Below are 9,824 nucleotides of genomic sequence, written 5' to 3'. Positions count from 1 at the left end.
ACCACAGCTCAAAGGCATCAATTCTCCTTCTATCCTCCCTAGTCACTGTCCAACTGTCTGATGCAACAAATGATTGCAAAGACCATGGTCTGTATCAGATGCACCTTAGTCTCCAGAGAGAGACCATTGCTCTTCAGAACTTTGGAAAGGTCCCTAACAGAAGACTTCTCATCGCAATATGTCTTTTAATTTCCTGGCTGCTAGTGCCAAGAGTGTTGACTGTGGAGCCAAGCAAACTAACGGTGTGAACAATAAATTATCTTCAGGATATATTAGTAGAGACTCTGGGAATTAAATTTGTGTAAGCACATGTGACGATCACAGTGACATTTAACATTTTATTTTCTGCATCTAATAGATTTTTTTACCCTTTAAAAATCATGCACATTAAATTTTTAGGTTCTTGTGTATTTTTTCCAAGGAACTTTGTGGATTATTTAAATATAACCAATGATCTAAAAATTCTAATTACCATTTTGGCCTTATTGGTCATTACAGTTACCATGTTTAACCATTTTCTTTTTTCTTTAATAGTGGCCAATTAACTGATGAAGCAGTAAGGAGAGAAGATTCAAGCTACTGAAAATGTTAATGAAACAATTATTACAGACTTAAAAAAAAATCCAAAGAGTTTTAAAGGAATACAATGACTAATTTTCTAAAGGATAAAATTAGATAACTTAGAAGTACAAGATTATTAGAAACACACAAATTATCAAAATATACTCAAGATAAAGACTGAAGGGAGAATATGGAAGTCACTCCACCACCCCCAAGCTTGACCACTTCCTGAGAAACTCTATAACACCTGAGCTGGTCATCAGGGACCAAACCAAACAATTGATCCTGATAAAAGGCTGAGTTTCAGAAAACAAACACACAAAAAAGCTAAAAGCTAACTAAATTAACACGCCACATTCCAAGAAGTACCATTTTAGTCCTCCCCAGGACCCCTATAAAAAGGAAACCCCCCAAACTGCCTGTGCCATTTGGATCCTGTCTGCATGCCATGCGGCTGGGTCACTTGGCTGGGTCACTCTCAGTGCAATAAAGGCCTATTCATTTCTTGGACCAGTTCCTTTCCTTATTTTTCTCCCTCGCACCCTCATGCTCTTTTTTTATATCTAACAAAGACAATCAGAGCAATTGTAGAAGAAAACAAAGATTGAATTATGTATATTTTTTTAAAAAATTGATTAGAGATATCTAACAGTTTTACTACTGAGCTCTACCAAACATGAAATAATTATGACTAATACTTTACAAAACTTTGAAAAAAAAAAGAATTTAAACTATGAGGCCTCCAAATCAGGCAACATCATTACAAGCAAAGAAACTTACAGACACATATGCATATGGATGCCAAAGTTCTCATGAAAAATATTAGGAAATTGAATCCAAAAACACATAAAAAGAATCATACGTTATGATAATGTGGGACTTATCACAAGAATTTAATGATGGTTTAATATTTTTTTTTAAAAAAACTAATAGACTTCATCAATAGAATAAAACCGAATAAATACCTCATGTGAATATCACACTAGATGAAAAAAAATTTATAAAACTCAATACCTCTGCATGATGAAGAGAGTCCTGGTGGCATACTCTGTATAGAGTTGCACTGCTAACCCAAAGGCTGTTGTTGTTCTTGTTGTGTACTGTAGAATCGGAACCGACCCATAGCTGACCCCCTGGTGGTATTTTCGGGGCAGTTAATCGCACAGGAGGTGATTTCGCATCCTTCACCTGTGAAGCAGCTGGGGGCCTTAAACTGTGTGCCTTTGTGACATGAGTAAAAGATTGACTGAGACCAGGCAGCCAGAGGCAGATCTCAGGAACCATGTTTGGTGTTGGGATTTGAAAGTATAAGGGAGATGTTTGCCTCTAATAAAACATTGCCACACCCTCTTTCAACTAGCAAGTCCTGTTAAAATTGCTTTTCAGTCAGAACCTGTTTAACTAATTAAGCATGCGCAGGCTACCGTTCTCTGACTGCTAGCTATATGACCTTCCTCTAACAGGAGTAGAGAGCCTTGCACATCATTCTTTAAATAAGTGATGTGGCCTAGTGGTAAAGGAGCTGCACTGACCCAAAGGCACAAGGTTCAAATCCACCAGCTGCTCCGTGGGAGAAAGATGGGCAATCAACTCCTGTGCAATTTACTGCCTCTGAAAACCCACAGCTATGAGTTGATTTCAACTCAATGATACGCGACAACTGGACCCAGAAGGGAGCTCTGGTGGTTTAGTGGGATGATGTTAAGCTGCCAACCCCAAAGCAGCTTTCTTGAATCCACCAGCAGCTCCACGGGAGAGAGATGGGTGGTCTCTTCCCATGTGTTTTACCGTTTTTGAAAATATTCTACAAGGTCAGCTATTAGTAAGTTCTGACGGTACATAACATAACAACACCCTGATCCAGAAGCCTCTGTAACAGTGTCCATCTTGAAGCATGCATGCATTTGTTAGAACCTCTCTCATACAAATGATTTCTCAGAATTTCCCAGCTTCTTTCATGAATAAACAGGAAACATTTTCTCACCTATGTCTTGATGCTGTTGTACCTATGTGCCCTCAAGTCGAAACAGATCCAAAACTTATGTTCCCGTGGGTTTTCAGAACTTAAAAATTCACAAGAGAAAATTACCTATCTTTCTTCTGCAAAGCTGCTGGTGGATTCAAACTGCCAGCCCTTAGGCTGGCAGCACTATTCTTTACAAACAATGATTTCTTTATTGTGACTACCTTTTTATAAAAAACACAAATGGTGAGTATGCATGGACCTCACAGAAATCAGAGTGATCACATCTGTGGAAAGAATCACTGGAGAAACTCAGTATCAGTTGTGAAAACTAGGCCAGGTGACAATGATGGAACAGACCATCAACTACTCATGTGCAAGCTAAAGAAAATTTAAACAAGCCCATTAGAACCAAAATATGACCGTGAGTATATCACAACTGAATTTAGAAACCATCTTAACAAGTTTGAGTGATTGAACACTAATGAACAAAGACCAGATGAGATGTGGAATGATATGAAGAATATCATCGATGAAGAATGCAAAGTTATTACAAAGACAGAGAAGAAAAGGTGAGATAGAATTCACAAGAGACCCTGAATATCGCACTATTGTTGTTGATTGCCTTCGAGTCGAGCACAACTCATAGTGACCCTATGAACAAAATGCTTGAAGTCCCTCCTACAACTATCGACATTTATTAAAGTTCACAGGATTTCCAGAGGCATGTAATTGAGGAAGTGGATGCCACTCCTGCTTCCAAGAATATTGCACTAGAAAGCCAGAATCCAACAAAGAGAAGAAATTTGGAAGTCAGAGTTGAACAGAAGATTTCAAATGGCAGCTTGGGAAGACAAAGTATTATAACAAAGTGTGCAAAGAGCTGAAGTTGGAAAATCAAAAGGGACAAAATCACTCAGTATTTCTGAAGCTGAAAGAACTGAAAAATAAATTTAAGCCTCGAATTGCAATACTTAAAGATCCACAGGAGAAGAGTGTGCAATCTCCTCCCAAGCAATTAACTGCCTCTGAAAACCTGCCGGAGGGTCAACTAGGGGTCACTTCTGCCTCAAAAGTACACAACAACATAAGCAGGATATTGAATGATCCAGGAAGTGTCAAAAGAAGATGTAAGGAACACAAAGGGTTACTGAACCAAAAAAAGAATTCGTTAACACAGAGCAATTTCTTGAAATAGCATATGATCAAGAAGCAATGTTAATAAAAGAGGAATTTCAAACCTCTCTCAAGGGATAGGCAAACAATGAGGGCCTAGGAATGGATGAAATACTAATTGAGATATTTCAGCAGATGCATCTCTGGATGTGCTTACCAGGTTGTGATAAGAAATCTAGAGAACAGCTACCTAGTCAACTGACTGGAAAAGATCCATATATCTTCCTATCCCCCTCCCCAAAAGGTGACCAACAGAGTGTAAAAGTTATTGAACAGTATCACTAGTATCACATGCAACCAAAATCTTGCTGAAGATTATCTAAAACCGACTGGAACAGTTTCTTGATAGAGAACTACCAGAAATACAAGCTGGCTTTAGAAGAGGCTGTGGCACTAGGAATATCATTCAATGTCAGATGGATCTTGGCCGACAATAGAAAGTACTAGAAGGACATCTATTTTTGCTTTATTGACTATGCAAAGGTATTTGTGTGGATGATTATGTGTTATGGCTAACATCGAGAATAATGGGAATCCCAGAACACTTAATTGTACTCAGGTGAAACAGGAAGCTGTTGTTAAACTAAAGCAAGGGAACACAACATGGTTCAAAATCAAGAAAGGAGTGTGTCCAGGATGTATCCTTTTTGTATACCTTTTCAATCTATATGCAGAACAGATCATTTAGAAGGCTAGACTTTATGAAAAAGAATGTGGCATAGGAATTGGAAGAAGACTCATCAACAAACTGCATGATGTAGATAACTCCCCCAAACTGAGGCATACTTGAAGTGCTTGCTGTAGAAGGTCAAGAACTGCAGTCTTCAGTATGAATTGCATCACAGCATCAGGAAACAGATTCTCACCCCCGGGCCAATTGGCAGCATCATGATAGGTGGAGAAAAGATTAAGGTTTTAGAAATTTTATCTTGTTTGGGTTCACAATCGACACTGTTGGAACCAGCAATCAGGAAATCAAAAGACAAATTGCTTTATAAAAGTCTGCCATCAGGGACACTTCCAGACAACTAAAGAGCAACAGTATCAGTCTAGAGACTAAGGTATACCTGATCCAGGCCATAGTCTTCTCAGTTGCTTGCTATCCATTAGAGAGCTGGACACTTACCAGGAATGACAGAATAAAAATTAATACCCTTGAGTTGTGGTGCTAGGGAACAATATTGAACATACTATGAACTGTTAGGAGAACGAACAAGTCTGTCCTGTTGCTTGTTGAAGTTCCATTTCATATACTTTAGACGTGTTGCCATGAGGGTCCTACCCTTGGAGAAGAACATCATACTTGGAAGGGTGGAGGGATAGCACAGAAGAGGAAGATTCTGAATGAGATAGATTGGCATAGTGACTGTGGCAATGGGGGCAAGTGTGTTTGAGATGGTGAGCTTGGCTCAGAATAGGACAAGGTTGAGAGTCATTGTTCCTTGAGTCAATATGAGTTGTAGTCCACTCGATAACACATAACAAGAAGGCACCAGAGGGGAGCTCTGGTGGCCTAGTGGAAAGGAGCTGCAACTACAATCCCACAGGCACATGGTTCGAATCCACCAGATGCTCTGCTGGGGGAAGGAGGAACAATCTCCTCCTGTACCAGCCAGATCTGATTTGATGGTACACTCACACAAAAATAATAATAAAAAAAAAAGAAGGCACCAGAGCTCCCAAAATTCTTCTGTCCAGTGAGTCAGAAGTTAGTGGTGTTGTGTCTCCCCTTACCAAGTAGTTTTTGCAAAGCATTTTCTCTAATAAACCTTTCTTTGCTTGAATAGAAAAGTCTGTACTCCTGTTTTGCTACTCTTACTTAGCAGGAGGAAGAACTCAAAATTTTAACAATACACATTTGAGGGGCACTCTGGCAACAAGAGCTCTGGTGGTCCACTGTAAGCAGTTGCACTGCCAGTCCAAAGGCAGACAGTTCGAATCCACATGCTGTTCCATTGCAGAAAGATTGACCATCTCCTTTCCTGGGATTTATAACCTCTGAAAACCTACTGGAGGGTCACCTACTAGTTAGTATATTTAGACTCAACTACACATAACAACAGCTGACAATAGGACTATCTTATCTTGTACAATTTGTAGCCTTGTAAATCCGATAGAGAATCAGTTATGACTTGGTTCTAGAAGAGTTTTATTCATGAGAAAAATATTCAATAAGCTATAAATAGGAACTTCTTCAATCTGGTAAAAGGCATATATGAAAAGGACACAATTTATATTGTTAATGATAAAAGATTGAATATGTTTCTCTCAAGATGAAAGTGAGATTAGTATGTCGGCTCTCACCACTTCTCTTCAAAATTATACTGAGTTTCCAGACAATATGTTTAGGCTGACTAAATAAAAAAGTCACTAGATTGTAGAGGACTTCCTCAATTTGATCTTGTATATTATACCCTGATCTTATATATGGAAAATCCTAAAGAACCCACTGAAAAATGTAGTAGAACTAAGTAAGGGAACTGTCACAGCTAAGGAGATAATGAGGTGTGCTGTCAACCCAAAGGCACATGATTCAAATTTACCAGCAGATCTGTGGGAGAAAGATGGGCCATCTACCCGCGCGTGATTTACTGCCTCTGAAAACTGACTGATGGGTTAGTTAGGAGACACATCCAACTCTAGGATGATTCACAATAAGAAGAAACAATTATGGTTCAAATCCAACAGCTACTCTGTGGGAGAAAAATGGGTAACCGACTCCTATGTGTTTTAATGCCTCTGAGAATCTCTAAAAATCCAACCAGCTATGAGTCAGTTCCAACTTCATAGTACAGAACAACAAAAATCGCAAGGTATAAACTATGCACATGAGTGATATACGGATGTACTTAAAATTAAAAATTATTAAAAAATAAAATGATAAAATCCTTTTATAATAGCATCACAAGGAATATAATACTTAGAAATGAACTTATGAAGTGTAAAGATTGCGCTCTGAAAACATATGTGAATAGGATGTGTTGGCCTATCCGTAATGGGCTTGACTATCTACCAAGGGGATTGGCCAATTCAACAATCTACAAGAGTATTGGCTAGTCTTGCCGATAGAATGAACTTCTCTAGCCACAGAGATGGGATCTTCCCCTGCTGGTAAGAGGAAAGAGACTTTCCCCATTCTGTTGAAAAAGCAGCATGAAAATACAGAACACGCTTTGAGACAGCAGCCGCAGCCATGGCTGAACAAGAGACTTGACCTCACATGGTAATATGAGATGAGACTTTGGTGGGGAGGGAAGTCAATATTGACAGGACTGAGAACATGGGAACACTTAGAGCAGCGAGGCTTAAGGCTGAGGTGCCTGAATGCACATTTTGGGAGCTATCTTGACTCTCTTCTGTTACTAATCTGAATTATAACCTTTGACTTCCAAAAAACCCCCAAACACGATACATTCAATTTCCTATGTTATATAATTCAAAATTGCTACAATGCTAATAATCTCTAAATTTACATATAGTTTTGATGAAATCTTAATCAGAATACCAGCCAAAGAAACTATGACTCTTAGGAGTGTTTCTGATTATCTTTTAAGTAATATTCCAAAGGGAAGCTCAAGAGGACAAAGCAAAACACTGTAACAAATGTGCAAAGATTTAGAGTCAGAAAATAAAAAGGGAGTAATTTGCTCAACATTTCTCAAGCTGAAAGAACTGAAGAACAAAATCAATCCTTGAGTTGAAATACTGAAGAATTCTATGGGATAAGTCTTGAATGACCAGGAGGTATCAAAAGAGGATGGTCGGAATACACAGAGGCACTGTACCATAAAGAATTTGCTGGCATGGAACCATTTCAGGAAATAGCATATGATCAAGAGCAAATGGCAATGAAGGAAGAAGCTCAAACTGCACTACAGACAATGGCAAAAATAAGGCCCTAGGAATTGACGGAATATTAATTGACATGTTTCACCAGGTGAAACTCTAGACATTCTCATTAGTCTATGCCAAGACATTTGGAAGACAGATACCTGACCAACTAACTGGAAAAATCTCTATTTGTTTCCATTCCCAAAAAAAGGTGATCCAATACATTGTGGAAATTACTGAACAATATCATTAATGCTAGATTAAAGTAAAATACTGCTGAAGATTATTTAAAAAATAGGTAGAATGACAGGTATATCAACAGAGTACTACCAGAAATTCAAGATGGATTTAGAGAGGCTGTGGAACAAGGAGATATCATTACTGATGTCAGATTTATCTTGACTGAAAGCAGAGAATACCCAAAGGATGTCTATCTTTGTTTTATTAACGATGTAAAACATTTTCATAGGCATTTTAGTGTGTGGATCATAATAAATTATGGCTAATATTAAGAAGAATAGGAATCCCAGAACACTTGATTGTGCTCATGTGAAACCTATACTTAGAGTTTGAATAGAGCAAAGGAGCATTTCATGGTTTAAAATCAATAAAGGTGCAGATCTGGTCTGTATACTTTCTCTATTCTTGTTCTGTTCAATCTGTATGCTGAGTAAATCATTAGAAACGCTGTACTTAATATGGAAGAATATGGCATGAGAAACAGAGGAAGACTAATCAATATGCCTTATACAGATGATAAAACCTTGCTGGCTGAAAGTGAGCAGGGCTTGTGGTACTTGCTGCAGAAGTTCAAGGACTATAATCTTCATTGTGGATTACATTTCAACATCAAGAAAACAAAAATTCTCACCACTAGGTCAATAGGCAACATCATGATAGATGGAGAAAAGTTTGAAATTATCAATGATTTCACCTTATTTGGATCCAGAATCCATACCCTTGCTACCAGTCATCAAGAGGTCAAAAGACATTTTGCATTAGGACAATCGGCTGTCAAGAACCTGTCCAAAAGAGCTAAAGAGCAATAATACCAGTTTGAAGACTAAGGTGTACCTGACACAGACCATGGTCTTTTCAGTGAGTTCCTGTACATACGAAAGTTGGGTAATGAAAAAAGATTACAGAAAGAGATCAATGCCTTTGAGTCGTGGCATTGGAGAAAAGTATTGAATATCTTATGGACTGCCAAAAGAGCAAACAAATCTTGGAGAAAGTGCAACCAGGGTTCTCCCTAGAGGTAAGGATGGTGAAACATTTTCCCACATACTTTTGATGTGTTGTTAGGAGGGACTACTCTTTGAAAAGGCATAGCATCAGAAAAAGAGAGGAAAGGACCCTCAAGGAGATGACTTGGCACAGTGACTAACAATGGGCTCAAGTACCGCAGAGGTAATGAAGATGGGCCAGGACAATGAAGGGTTCAGATCTGTTCATCAGATCACTATTAGGGTCATTCAATGACACCTAACAACAACACATTATGTATGTATTTATATATCTCAACTCATTGCAGTAGTCTTGGAACCCATTCATAACCGATTGCCTAGCAGGTTGTAAATCACATGGGAGAAGATTGCTCTCATCTTTCTCCACAAAAATTGGTAAATTCACCGCCTGACTTGAGCAATTGGAAAAAAGGTGCAGGACCCCAATGCAGATACCGAGTGGAATGACATCTTACACAAAAAAGCATCTTGCCCCCAAAGGAAAATTCAAAAAATTGGAACAAGAAGAGGAGGAGCAGCGAGTCCTTCAGCAGTCAATTGTGAAAACATATGAAGACATATGAAAACATATAAAGACATATGACTTTGGAAGAGCTGGAGGAAAATGAAGATGAATTTAATGAGGAGGATGAACGTGCTATCGAAATGTACAGGCAGCAAAGACTGGCGGAATGGAAAGCAACTAAACTCAAGAATAAATTTGGAGAAGCTTTGGAAATCTCAGGAAAAGATTATGTTCAAGAAGTTACCCAGGCTGGCAAGGGCTTGTGGGTAATCTTGCACCTTTACAAGCAAGGGATTCCCCTCTGTGCTCTGATCAATCGGCAGTTCACTGAACTTGCAAGGAAATTTCCTGATGTTAAATTCATCAAAGCTATTTCAACAACCTGCATACCCAATTACCCTGACAGGAATCTGCCCACAGTGTTGTTTATCTTGAAGGTGATATCAAGGCTCAATTTATTGGTCCTCTAGTATTTGGTGGCATGAACTTGACAAGAGATGAGTTGGAGTGGAAATTGTCTGAGTCTGGAGCAATCAAGACA

The 9,824-nt window shown here is 38.6% G+C and overlaps 1 pseudogene; it reads left to right on the top strand.

Annotated features, from left to right (window-relative positions):
- LOC102875864 overlaps positions 1 to 9,821 on the top strand; it is a 22,034-nt pseudogene extending 12,213 nt beyond the window's left edge.
- Positions 9,822 to 9,824: the final 3 nt, after the last annotated feature.

Source organism: Elephantulus edwardii, unplaced genomic scaffold (genome assembly GCF_000299155.1).
Source record: "Elephantulus edwardii isolate Elephantulus edwardi_28Jun2011 unplaced genomic scaffold, EleEdw1.0 scaffold00016, whole genome shotgun sequence".
Taxonomy (NCBI): Eukaryota; Metazoa; Chordata; class Mammalia; order Macroscelidea; family Macroscelididae; genus Elephantulus; species Elephantulus edwardii.
Note: the sequence above shows the minus strand (reverse complement) of the source record. Positions and strands in the feature narration are given on the sequence as shown.